Here is a 13,929-nt window from a genome sequence, read left to right on the forward strand (position 1 = left end):
TGGATGTTTTATCCCAACTGCCTTTCTCTCCACTACCACCTTGGTCTTCATTCTTAGTGATATCAATATCCATACAGAGACCAATCGCCCATAATGGTGTCACTTCTATAAGTTCAATTTCAAGCATCTTACTGTTAAACCAATCTTCATCTTTTCTATTTCACACCCTTTGTCTCAATTCTTCAAGCCCACCAGGATCTCCCTTCAGCATTCTCACCTTGAATAAACCCAAACCCTTTTACACACCAGTTGCTGAAAGTGTCTAGAAAAAAAAGAGAATGATTTGTGGACTGTTTTTACTTTATATTTAATAAAAAATCCTCATATATGTGCCCAATATGATTTGACAGAGCAAACACAATGACTGTGAATGGGCTGAGATCTTACTGTTATTGCAAGCTAGCATGTTAGTCTAACATAATTTCATAGATGGCAGCAGAAGTTACAAGACTCCAGGGTCACAGACAACAATATTCTAACTCATTGCACAGCAAGCAACAGGCATCAGCATATTTACTGGCAGTTCCCCTACACCTGTGTCTTTCACAGATGAATTCAGATAGATCCTTGCATATGCCATAGATTATGTACTAGAGAGGAACCCTAAGACTAGGGACCTGTGTGTATTTGTTGCTTTAATTCACTTTACTTTCCTTATATAAAAGCTCTCTATTGTATTCACAGTTGGACCCTCTGTGTGGGAAAACTCACACAGAATCTGGTGTGGGTTTTCACAAGATAGTGAATTCCTGATAAGGGAGACTTGGTGAACACGGTCCCTTTCCAGAGGTTAGGGGTCAGAGAGTTGTATGTAGGTCTTGAAAATAGCATCAAAGGTGGCTTCAATGCCCAGGGTGGCAGTGAAGCTCCTTGCTGAGGTGTAGCAGTTACCAGTATTGAACAGCTTCTTGGGAACAGGAGCTGAGATGTTGGTGTGTCTGGTGGCAGGGATGAAGCGTCAGCACACATCTGCAGTGGCTTGTCACCTTGCATGGGACAGTATGGGGCTTGCCATTCTTGCTGTCCACACAGGGACAAATGGGAACTTGGCCAGGATGATGGCCCCTTGGATGGCAGAGGCTACCGCCTTAGAGCATTTTGCATCCAGAGCTACACGACCATTGTAATCCCCAGTGGTGACAAATGCCTTGAACCTGGTCTGCTGGCCAGTGTGAGTCTGCTTCTGCACTGGCATGATCTTCAAAACCTTGTAAGGAGATAATATGTCCATTTACCAAGGGTGTTCATTCTTCCAACATCTTTAAAAAGCAAGTTTGAAATCAAAGGAATCAGTACCTCTACTTGCAAGCTGTGCAAAGCCACGAGAGACCCGTAGAAAGTTGTCTTCCAGTATTACTTGAGCTGCACCATAGTCACAGACTTTCTACAACTCCTACATAAATTGTCAACTTGTACATGAGATTCCCACCTCTTTTTGCCCACTCCTGGACATCTCTCTTTTTAATTTCTTTACTGTATAATCCACATCATCATCAACCACAACTCAAGTTGTAATAATTCCCATAATACAAAAAATTGAGAAAGGAAAAAACTCTTGACCTCACATCTCCTCCAGTATTGACCTGTTTATCTTTCCCTTGGAAATAGTCACCTGCACTATCTCTTCCCTCAGTCTCATCCTCTTCACTTTCCAGTTACTCTACCTCTTTACTGAAGTGGGTCTTGTCAATGCCATCAGTCAATGGTCAGTTCTCAGGTCTCATCCTGATTTACTTCTCAGCAACATTTAACATAATTAATCTTCTTGAAATATTTTCTGTACTTGGCTTCGATATTCTCCTGTTCTACCCCCAATGCATTGTCCATCTTCCTCGTTTTAGTCTTTATGGCCCACTTCCACGATGGCCTCACTCTGTCTGATGACTGTACCATTCATGTTCTGAGGATTCCTAAATGAATTTCTACAGTCCAAGTTTCTCCCCTGACCAAAGAATCTTACATATGACTGTATATTTACCTTTTCTCTTAGATGCTTGCATTCGTACTCTATTAATTCTCTCTCTTATTCTATTCTCCTGGAATCTTACCTACTTCAATAAGGGTTATCACCATTTAACCTTATAGCTATACCTAATTATTTCTTATGATCACATGTACAACGCATCACTGACTATGAATTGTACCTCTAAAATACTAAGAATCTAATCATCACCTCACCACTTATATTTTAGTGCAAGCTGCCATCATGTCTTCGTGGATTGTTGTAATAATCTCCTAACTTGCCACTTACATTTAAATTTGTTAAATATTTAGTCTTAAAAAATTCTCAGTGATTTTCCATCACTTCAAGAATAAAATCCAAGGTCCTGACCAAGGACCTTGCCTTCTAGGTCTTCCATAATGAGTTGCCTCACCACTACCTCTGACTCCAGCTACTATCACTCTCCCCTTCACTCATGCTGTCCCAACTGCAGGAAACTATTCACACATGCTCTCTCTAGAAACTTTGCTTTTATAGTTCCTGCCACGTGGAAGAGCTCTCCTCTAGATATCTGCATACTCACTGTCTCAGTTTCTTCCAATTTCTGCTTAACTTTCTCTTAAGTGGAAAGGCCTTCTTTGAACACCACATACAAAATTTACATAATTTGACTTCTACTCTCTTATTTTTCCTTACAGAACTTACATATAAGTGCTGAGATTATATAGCTACTGAATTTCATGGACTCTGAGATGTTATTACTTGAAACGTGCTATTATTTTGCACAGCCTTCAAGAAAAAACTCTGACAAATAAAATTGACAGCTTATCACTTAGAATTTTTATTTTATGCTCATTGAAGGTACTCTTCTAAACATATTTAGATGTGGTTTTAAAAAATCATATATCATTCATATACAAAATAGGAAAATATAAGCAAAATAAGTCAAGTTATACCTAATACATCTTTACATTTAAAGCTTAATTTTTTGATTCACTTTTCAACTAATAGTTGTCAATGTCATTGTATTTCCACACAATTTCTCACTAATAAAATGCAGCCTAGCTTCATCTGCTTGTGAGTATGTTTTCTTCTTAAGATCCATAAAGCAAGTAATGTGGAATTGTGGTCATTCTTCAAATGGTGATACCTGCCTTCCTAATATGAAATTTATGGTACATTGCTCTGTTTCTGAGCCTGGCTAGTCTACATATCTTTTCTTTTTTCAGTCATATAAGAATACCATCTTTTAAAATTATCTTAAACAGTATTTAAACTATAGCTATATGGTACTAACAATGCAGATAATTTGTACTAACTACAAATAATTTGTATCTGTAGTTATAAACAGCTATGATTAAGTTACCATAGTAAGACAATTCTATGAGTGATACCTGGACAAATGTTCTTGGAAGATACCAGTAGCTATGAGATGCATTCCTTCTGTAGAGATCTGAAACTGGAAAAAAATGCATATCTTCAAACCAATTAAATGTAATGTGTTTATTGTATCCTCTTCCACCAGAATGAGAGCACTAGGAGGACAGAAAATAATTGCTTTGTTTTGTTCATTGGCCTTTTCTCATTATCCAGAAGAGTATTTGGAAAATACTCCACTAAATGTATGAGTGCCATATATGTTATATAAACAAATGGATGAATTTCTATGTCCACTATTAATAGTGACTCTTATACCTTGTACTTAAAATCCCCGAGACACAGGATCTAATTGGCTTAGTTGGTCACCATCCAGTATAAGGTGCTCCTGTATTGGATGTAATAACAGGCACCTCACATACTATAGAATAACCATATAGTCATACAGGTGGCCATTTTGACATCTACCTCAGAACCTTGCAGCAGTAATGATCACCTAGGGAAACCTAGAAAAAGATGGATAATCGTGAGATTCTGTTGTACTGTGAAGCTTTCAGAAGTGGTCACAGACAAGGCAAACACTTAACGTGTCACAGAATGTGCAGAGGTAGGAAGGAAACTTGCATGGTCTGATTAATGAACTTTTTTTTTATTTAACCCCTACTACAACTTTCTGAGATTAAAAACTCTTTAACATTTTAAGGATAAGAAAATTAAATGAAGAAAATGAATAGGCCTTGTATTCAGTGCCACACAATGGCAGATTTTATTTATTTATGTTTGCTATGATGACATAAGTGTCTTTATTTAAAGACTAAAAATTTCTTTCTCCTGGCAACAAGTGATGTATTAAAGTATCACTATTTTTATAACCTTTAGGTCCAAAGACATTAAGTTAGTCACAGGTTTGTTCTGAAATTATGAATTTTAAAACACTGTGCTATTTCAAATACCATGAAATGAATGTAGAACACGGTAGAGCTAACCAAAAACATCGCGAGGCACAACTCTAATTTTTTTTTTTAACAGTACTGGGGTTTGAACTCAGGGCCTCGTGCTTCCTTGGCAGGCTCTCTACTGCTTGAGTGATCTCCAACCCACAGTGACAGATTTTAATGGAAACTATGTATTTCTACTTTCATATGCACTTTCCAGGTTCCAAGACTGGGGATTCAATGGTGAATGAAAGCAAACATGGACCCTGGCCCATTGAACTTGGAGACAGGGATCAAAGGAATCTTCGCCCCCACACTCAGTGTGTACCAAATGTCCTAGTTCTAACTACTGAATTCTGACTCTAAGTGTCTATCTACTAGGCTTACTCACCTTGCTGACTCCTTTTTCTGACTACACATACTGTACATCAAGTTTAACAAAGGTTTTGTGGTCTCGAGTGATACATGGCACATAAAAACCCTTCCAATCTTTAGATGGTATTTTTTTGTTGTTAGATATGTTCACTGTTCTCACTTATATGGTCCCATTCTGCTCAAAAGTTCTACTTTTATCATAGACAATATGCAGGCATCTTTGTTTAAGCTAGACATCCCAGCCTATAACCTCTCCTCCCTATGTACACCAGGCAGCCACCTCTTTAGATGGTCACTCCTCTGAGCAATGCCAGACTCAGAGACCCTCACTCCTTCAAAATTTATAAAACCCTGCCATTCCTATGAGCCTCTCAGAATCACTCTGCCCCTTTCCTATAATTCTACCACAAAATCTATCCAAAGAGCACTACCAAAAATTTGTAGACCTCAACATCTTCTACCCAAATCCCTCACTGAGGAATTAAAAAGCCTAGGTAGGGCAAAAGAACACAGGAGCATAGACAAATTATTATCTAGTATATTATTTGCCCAGTCTCCCTTGTAACAAGAAGGTGGGATCCAGGCCCCTCTTCCAAATTGAGTTCCTGTGCTCCCATGCACAGAGCAGAACCTGGCTGGAGACTCAGCATTTGAGTCCTAGCTCTTCAGGCATGATGCCCCTCTGTCCCACTTTTTCACTTTCCTATGTGGTGTGGGTCTCCCCAGTCCCAGGGCTGTGAAATAAGCCCAGAGGAGGAGGGCCAGAGGTGCAAGGACTACCTAACATGTCTTATAATTTTCAAATATTTAATTTCCTATAATCCCTACTTAGGCAGAAAATGCCATTTATTTAAATTTGACTTCACATATATGCTGCTTAATTCCAAAAGGAATTCAAGGCAGCTGAGAAACTTAAGGAAGATATTTAATAATAAATATTCACACAGAAGAGTTGCTGCTTAACCTGAACATTCAATTTAGCAAAGAGACTCATTTAAAATGTTCCAGTTAAGCAAGATTTAATTACGCTTTATGTTTGTATTTACTAATACAACATTTTCTTCTTATTAAGACAGTGGAGAGAGTTCACAAACTTGTCAAGCTAGAGAGAAAGGGGTTTTTGTTCTTTTACAATGACGTGATTAGTGTTCTGTTACTTTTCTCAATTTTCAGTCATTTACTAAGCTACAAAAACTATTGGGGAAGAGAGGAGGCAGAAATGATAGTAACATGATTTTAATTATATCACCTGAGTCAATCATTTTTAAAAAATGAAATACTAATACATTTTACTTAATGTGGAGAGAATTTGTGTTAACATGTTAATAGAATTTGAACATCTTAGTTTGGGCTGAAGTCACAGGACCAACAACAAAAGTGATTTCTAAGAATCCTGATATTTTCAGAAGAGGTGCTAGACCATCCTATGAAACTGATTGTACAAAGCCCTCTCCATTACTCAGTTGTATGCATAAACTTATTGAAGTTAAAGGGGGGAGAGAGAGACAGAGAGAGAGAGAGAGAGAGAGAAAAGAGGAGGGGAGGGGAGAGGAGGGGAGAGGAGGGGAGGAGAGGAGAGGAAAAAAGAAGAGGGCAGGAGAGCATAGAATTATTTGGAGAGCCTTGAAATATTTTGGGGTTTCCCTGATTATACCTTGTGAGAGGAGGGGATGACGGCTTAAACCAAGCTTGACAGGGGCTTCAAGGCAACCACTCACTGAACTTGAAGTTGATCTGTGTTTCCTGAAGCGGGGAGCATGAATACACAGAGAATCCTCAGCTTGAGCAGCACAAGGTTCAGGAAGGAAAGGATGCACTGGGAACAAACCGTTTCTTTGGTGGTGGTGGGCAAGCATGACGAGTGGTTCATAGTGAACTACACCTGGACCATGTGGGGAGAAGCCAGCTTGCAGCCCTGTAGAATCAGGATCAAGAGCACTGTTTGGAAGGGAGTCTGGCTGATGTGCAGGGGTGAAGGGAATCAGTATATGTAGCCTGACAATTAGAGACATTACTTATGTCTGAGGACTGACCATGAAGGGAGAATCTTCAAGGCAGGAAATCATCCCATCAGAGGAAGAATCAGCATGAGAATTTGCCTCACCCGTGCCTGCTGACACCACTTTTAGTCCAGCAGGATATTCTGTTCCTTACCTCCTCCTCAGTGGCCTCTCCTCACTCCTGGCTGATGTGTGACTTAGTCAGGGCAGAGGAAAGGAAAAACAAGGGCAGGGATTGGGGTCTCTATAACCCAGTGGACCCAGGCTGGTGTTGGAGAGAAGCTTTCAGTTTTGAAGCTTGAACACATGTTACATTAAACTGCACATTTTGCCTATGAAAATGTGTTTGCTCTTATCACTGAATATGACTTGAGTGACAGAAAAAGCCAAGAACTTTTTGAAGGGGTGGCGGAATAACCTTGTTTTCTGCCCCTACCCGCTGGAGCTCTGCTCAGACAGATAGTGGAATTATCAATGCCTAGTGCTGTCAAGGCTTACTGCTAAGTCTCCAGAGGCCTCATGGTCAACACCTCTGAGGGGGGGCTTTGCAGGCTGACAGGAAAACACATTTTAGTACTGCTCTCTTTTTCATTCATACAAGGGATCTGGCATTATCTTCATCAAACAATGTCAAATAGCCTTGAATGACCATGTAGCTGCATAACAACCTTCCTTTATTTGTTTTCCCCTTCCCTTAATTGTTTTAGAATACCCAGGCTTCTTCCTACACAGATGTCTGTCCTCTGTGGTCCTCCGCTGCATACCTTTGGACACCAGCAACCTAAATTTTAGGTATATTTTCTTTTCTTTTTTTTTAAAGGCGACTTTTAAGAGCAGTTTTAGGCTCACAGCAACATTAAAACAAAAAGTACAGAGTTTGCATTTATTCTCTGTAAACTTCATATATGGAATGTATATATAATATAAATTGAAAACTTGAGGAGTGGCTCAAGTCGTGGAGTGCCTGTTTTGTTAGCATGAAGCCCTGAGTTGAAACCCCAGTCCCACCAAAAATAAACAAATATACAAAACAGATGATATATTATATATACAGGTACATATATAAAGTAAAATTTACCATTGTATCCATTTTTGGTATAGAGTTCAGTTATATTAAATACATTCATATTGTTATGCAACCCTTACCCTCATCCATCTCCAGAAATTGTTCATCACCCAAACTGAAACCCTGTACCCATTACACACTGACTCCCCATACCCCCGTCAACCCAGCCTCCTGTGACTACTACCCTACTTTCTGTCACTATGACTTTGGCTATTCTAGGAACCTCACGTAAGTGAAATCACACCATATTTAATCCTGTTGCATCCATTTTATTTCATTTTGCATATTCATCCATGTTGTAGTCTCTGTCAGAATTTCCTTCATTTTTTTGGGTGGGGGATAATATTCCATTGATTTGCTTATCCACTCATTAGTAGACATTTGAATCATTTTCAATTTGGGGGCTATTTAATAATTTTTTCACTTGATTTGAGTCTTCCACAGATTACCTCCCCTAAAAGGAGAAAGCTCCTTTTCTGAGCTTTCTTTTTTTTTTTTGCTGTATTGGGGCTTGAACTCAGGGTCTACACCTTGAGCCATTCCACCAGTCCTTTTTTGTGATGGGATTTTTCGAGATAGGTCTTACGAAGTGTTTGCCCAGGCTGGCTTCGAACCCAGATGCTCCTGATCTCTGCCTCCTGAGTAGGTGGGATTACAGGCATGAGCCACCAGTGCCTGGCTTGAGTTTTATTTTTCTTACCACACAATACTTTATTCTTTTTAAAATTTTTTTATAAAACTGTACATCAGATGACCTAAATTCCAATTGTACATCTGAATTATCTGAGAAATTTTTAAAAAGATTTCTATGACTGGGCCCCACCTTAGACTGGTTAAGCCAGACTCTCTTTGTACGGAGCTCCAGGGTGAGTCTACTTTGTGCTGGGTAGAGAGCATACCTTGCATTCTTGGTCTGCAGCTGCTTCCTGCTTTCACCTTTGTTACTTCCCACCTTGTTCCTACCATTCTGCTCTGGCCCAGCTAGTTTCCTGGTAGTTCCCACTACTCACTCCATCATATAAATTGTTCTTTCTGGTTGAAAGTTTTTTCTCCAATACCTATATCACTCTCCTCCCTTTCTTCTTTCGGGATTCCACTAAAGGAAGATTTCTATGACCATCCTAAATTAAACAACACACCCAATCCCATATGCTCATTGTTACTTTATTTTTCTTCTGGGGAATTATCACACCTCCAAATACACATTTGTGTGTGTGTGGTGCTGGAGATTGAATTCAGGGACTTGGTCATGATAGGAGAGCGCTCTACCTCTGAGCTACATCCCCAGTCCCTACACTGTTTTCTTTACTTTCTGTCTTTCCTCTTTAGATTGTGTCAATACAGCAAGGATTTTGTTCATCAACATTTTCCAAGTGACTAAAATAGTGCCTGGCAAAAGCAGGCACTTAATAACTGTTTGGCAAGTGAAGCATTAATCCTGGAATCTTCAGAAGCAGAGTATTCCAAGAAAGTTAAGATAGTCTAATGTCCAAAGTTTAATGTCACAATGCTGTACACTATGAGAATTCAGGAAAAAGTTAATGCCTCCAAATCGATAGCTGTCCAGTGTTTCTCTTTATTCTTCATGGGCAGGGGGTAGGGGTTGATTGCTGCTTTCCCAAGACAGAAAATTTCTACTCTGCCTTCACCATTTGATGGTCTGTCACTGCTCACACAATCCTACATCCTGACCTGCATGGGTGCTGGGGGAACCCAAAGCAACTATCAGGCCAACAGTTTTCCTAAGGCTATGTTTACTGTTGAGAAGTAGATAAGTAGAGTGGAAATTCTACAGGGAAAGTATGTCAGATCACAGAGCAAAATACCAAGAGGTGGAATTAATAAAGGAAAAAAAAGTGGAGGATGGATCCAGGAGTCCTAACAAGGGATTAGTTCTAGATGAGTGACTCCTGCTGGAACTCAGATGGAGGCAAATTGGAAGGAAAAAAATAAATTATGAGACAGAAAATGTCTCTAAATAGCAAGAGACTTGAGTATACAAATTAATAGAGCAGACCAAATTTTAGGAAAGTTTACTTAGAAAAAATGCACACACTTTTTACTTACGGCCGTGTTGAAATTAGAGACTAGATTTACTGTCCGACATTAAATAAGTAGAAAATCAGCCAATGTGTGTCAACAGTGGTGACCACGGAGAACAAAAATCAAAAGAGGTGAGCCCTGTGAACATCTCCACTTACTGCCTAGAGAGAGTTTGATTATCATATTGAAATTCTTTCATCCAAAGAATAAAAATATTCAAGACAGGAAGAGCAGAGCATATGACAGTGAGGAAGTAAAAACACTGTAATTCTTGAGGGGCTATAAATAAAGCATATAGAATTTTTTTCTCTTTTTTTATTGTTGTGCTGGGTGGGGGGACATTGTGAAATTTATAGAAGTTTCTACAATATATCAAATGTATTCTCCTTGAATTCACCCCCTCCACCACTCTCCTTTACCTCTCCCTCTCCTCATTCATGGAATAGTTTCAACAGGTATCACTGATTTGATGGAAATGTTGTTATATTCTGATATTATAATAGATAAGTATAGATTGCATTATTGATTTAACCACCATCGGTATTTAAAAGAAAAGAAATTCCAAATGACGAAATTTGAAAAACAATGAGGAAAAACTTGACTTAGTCAGAAGGCATAATGGAGGGAGAAAACAATAACAGACTAGTAAAATATAAAGAAAATATGTAAAATAAAGAATATAATAAAGTGTATCAGTTCTCACTAAAATTTTAACATGGCATATTACAAAAAGACTTTAAAATGAGACTCACCTAAAACAAATTAGAAAAGAAATATTGAAATGGAAAATATAAACAAATATATACCAGTTAGTACAAACAAATAAAATGCAGGTGTTAAAGTATAAAAAACATTAAACAGAGCTGAGACATTATTTAAGTGAGAATACAGTTCAACTGGTCTCAAAAAAGTCTTCTCTCCTAATTTATGCATCACGTTTTATGCACAAAACAACATAGATATAAAAATATGAAAAGGTCCTATAACTATTGCTCAATCCCTAAAGAAATATAGTGAGTGAATTTGATATATCTTTTCTAGATGTGGATAGATTGAGAAGATAAATTATAAGTAAGGACATAGATTATTTTAATAATGTAATCAACAAGCTGTAGGAAACACTATCTTGCATCAGAGTACATATATTCTCTGCTTAGACCAATGGAACACTTAGGAAAATCAATCACATTCTTGGCCACGAGAAAAAAGTTAATAAATCCTAAAAAGTAGAGATTTTATGAGCCACATTTTCTAATAATAATTCCACATAGAGATTAAAAAAAGATATAATCATCAAAAAAATTAACTCCTTGGAAATGGAAATGTGCTATGTTTTAGAAAATCCTAAATCAAAGAAGAAATCAAAACCATAAGAAAGAAAAAAGTTCTCAAAAAAAAGATAAGAACCATTAATGCTCAAATCTATGAAATACATTAACATTGAAAGGAATTTTATGGCCTTAGGAGTTTTTATTAAAAATGAGATTAAAGATAAATGAAAAATCATCCAACGTATGATATAAGAACAATGAAATGCATCGAAAGAATGCATAGGATTGTAAATTTCACGGGAACAGGGATTCTCTTTTGTTTATTGGTACAAAGTGTTTACTTAGAATAGTGCTGAATAGAGTTTTGTGATATAAGTGCAAAAAATAAATTAAGAAGTTCAAACCCCAGTCCCACCAAAAAACAAAAAAAAATTTTTTTTAAACTTATTTTCTATGAAGATCAATGATTGACTATCAGGTAAGTCACCTTAAGGCAAAAAGGGTAAAATAAATTATACAAAATTAAGAATGACCAAGAAAATAGAATTTGAGATAAGGATGCAATTAAATTTAAAATGATCATGGGCTGGCGGAGTAGCTCAACTGATAGAGAGCCTGTCTAGCAAGTGTGAGGCCCTGAGTTCAAACCCCAGTACCAGCCCTCACCAAAAAAAGATTGTAAATGGCCACTGTATGCAATTCTATGGTAATGAATTTGAAAATCCAGAGCAACTGAATGATTTACTGACAAAGTATATTACCATAGCCGATCTTCTTCATGGACCCAGGCACTCCTTCTCAGACTGAGACTGAGACATTGAGATCTGGCCTAAGGAGTGAGAATACAAGTGATAAAAGCCACTTTGAGGGACTTGCACCTAAAAATACCCTGCTCATTCCTCTAGTTCTCTTTTCTGATAGTTTTAGAAGATACTTATTCCAAGTAGCATACCAGTAAGCTAGAGGACAGTTCTCCAACCCATCCCTTGTCAAGTTTCTGACCCCAGTTCTGATTGTGCTGTGAACCAGAAGTAAACATTCATTGTGTTAAGCTTCTGAGGCTTAGCATTTTTGTTACAGCAATCTGGCATAACTTATCTTGTTGAATACATCTGCAGCATTTGATCAAGAATCAATAAAAACTTGAATAGAAAAAAGAACTCTATATGCATTTTGAAAAGGGAGTGAAATGTAAATACTTAAAAAAGCATCAGGCTCAAGTGGATGGTAACATTTGAATAACACATAATGCTAATTTTACTTGAACTATGCCAATTCATAGGAGAAAGAAAAAAAAATCTCAGTTAATTTTCTGAAGCCAATTTATTATTAATCCCCAATACAGATAGTATAGCAACACAAACAAATATCCTATAGGCCAAATTCCCTAAGTATAGTTGCAAGTTTTCTAAACAAATGATTAACAAATTCAACAGAAGTCCTTCAAAAGAATGCTACCCAACCAAGTAATTTATTTTAGGAAGGTGTGAATGATTTGAAACCAGGATACCTTTCAATATAACCACTACTTCAATAAATTAGAGAAGAAAATCCACGAGTATATCATAGATGCTTAAAGTCTTTAAGAACCTCCTACTGCTAAATGTAAAATAGAGATAAAAGGAAACTACTGAAACATAGTTACCATTATCTACCAAAACAAACCTGATTGTCATATTAAAAATGAAATATTTTATGCCAATTGAAAAATTTTGGAATGATATAAGAATACTCTTAATTAAAAGACCAGTTCTTCCATAATTGACAGATATTTTAAAAGTTAAATATCTCCACTAGTAAAGTAAAAAGATTCTGACTATGATGCACTCCTGGACATAGATTGTGAGTATTTTTATATATCTTAAATATTTTGCTTTGTATCTTTCAAATGTGTGTTATTAGTGTCCCTTTTGAGTTGCCTTTGTCAAATTTTTTAACTTATGAGATCCATCTTTACCCATTGAGAACCTCTATGTATTTATCATATGTAATCACTTGAAACTGCTTGTTGAGTCAGATATATTTCCCTCATAAATACAAAACCATAGTTTCCATTGTTCAGCTCATAAATATAAAATGGGTTTCTTCTGGGAGTTGGTGACTCATGCCTGTAATACCAGCTACTCAGGATGGAGGTAGGATCGTGGTCTGAGGCTGGCCTGGGCAAAAACTTGAGATCCTATTTGAAAAAAAAAACTAAAAGCAAAAAGGGCTCAGGGCATAATTCAGGTGCCTTGCACATGCAAGAGACTCTGAGTGCAGTCCCCAGTACTGAAAAGAAAGAAAGGAAGGAAGCAAAGAAGGAAGGAAGGAAGGAAAACAGAAAGGAAGGAAGAAAGGAAGGAAGGAAGGAAGGAAGGAAGCAAAGAAGGAAGGAAGACTACAGTTTTATGTATCAGTTGCTAAAATAAAGACAGACCCTTTTCCAATGTATACAAGAGATTGACAAGATTACTGCAAAGAGAAACACAGTTTAAGTAAATTCTTTTGTTGTTTTTCATTGCTATAGACATTTATAGCTGTTGAATCTATTATATGACCAATGGTCTTCATGCGTACTCTTGTGAACTCTATCAAGTGATTAAACAATACTGTGTGAGCAAAATTTAACCTGTACAATGTAAGTTATTGTACGCTTGTATTCTTACATGAGTCAAAGGTCTTTAATCATGGAACTACAAACATTTCGCAGGATTATAAAGTCATATAAAATACTTGATCTAAAAGGAAATGGACATATCATATTCAATATTTTCCTGATAGAAGTAGGAAATAAAATCAAATATGCCTTCTCTTTCTTTAGAGTAAAATTTCTTTTCTTGCTTTTTTTCTGAGGTATGAGAGACCTAACCCAGGGCTTCAAGCATGATACACAGGTGTTACCATTCACCATAACGTTCTTTAGGCACACTCAGTTGTT

The 13,929-nt window shown here is 37.3% G+C and overlaps 1 pseudogene; it reads right to left on the reverse strand.

Annotated features, from left to right (window-relative positions):
- Window positions 1-678: 678 nt before the first annotated feature.
- Window positions 679-1,235, reverse strand: LOC109699557 (small ribosomal subunit protein uS5 pseudogene; annotated as a pseudogene).
- Window positions 1,236-13,929: the final 12,694 nt, after the last annotated feature.

This window comes from Castor canadensis, chromosome 1 (assembly GCF_047511655.1).
Source record: "Castor canadensis chromosome 1, mCasCan1.hap1v2, whole genome shotgun sequence".
NCBI lineage: Eukaryota > Metazoa > Chordata > Mammalia > Rodentia > Castoridae > Castor > Castor canadensis.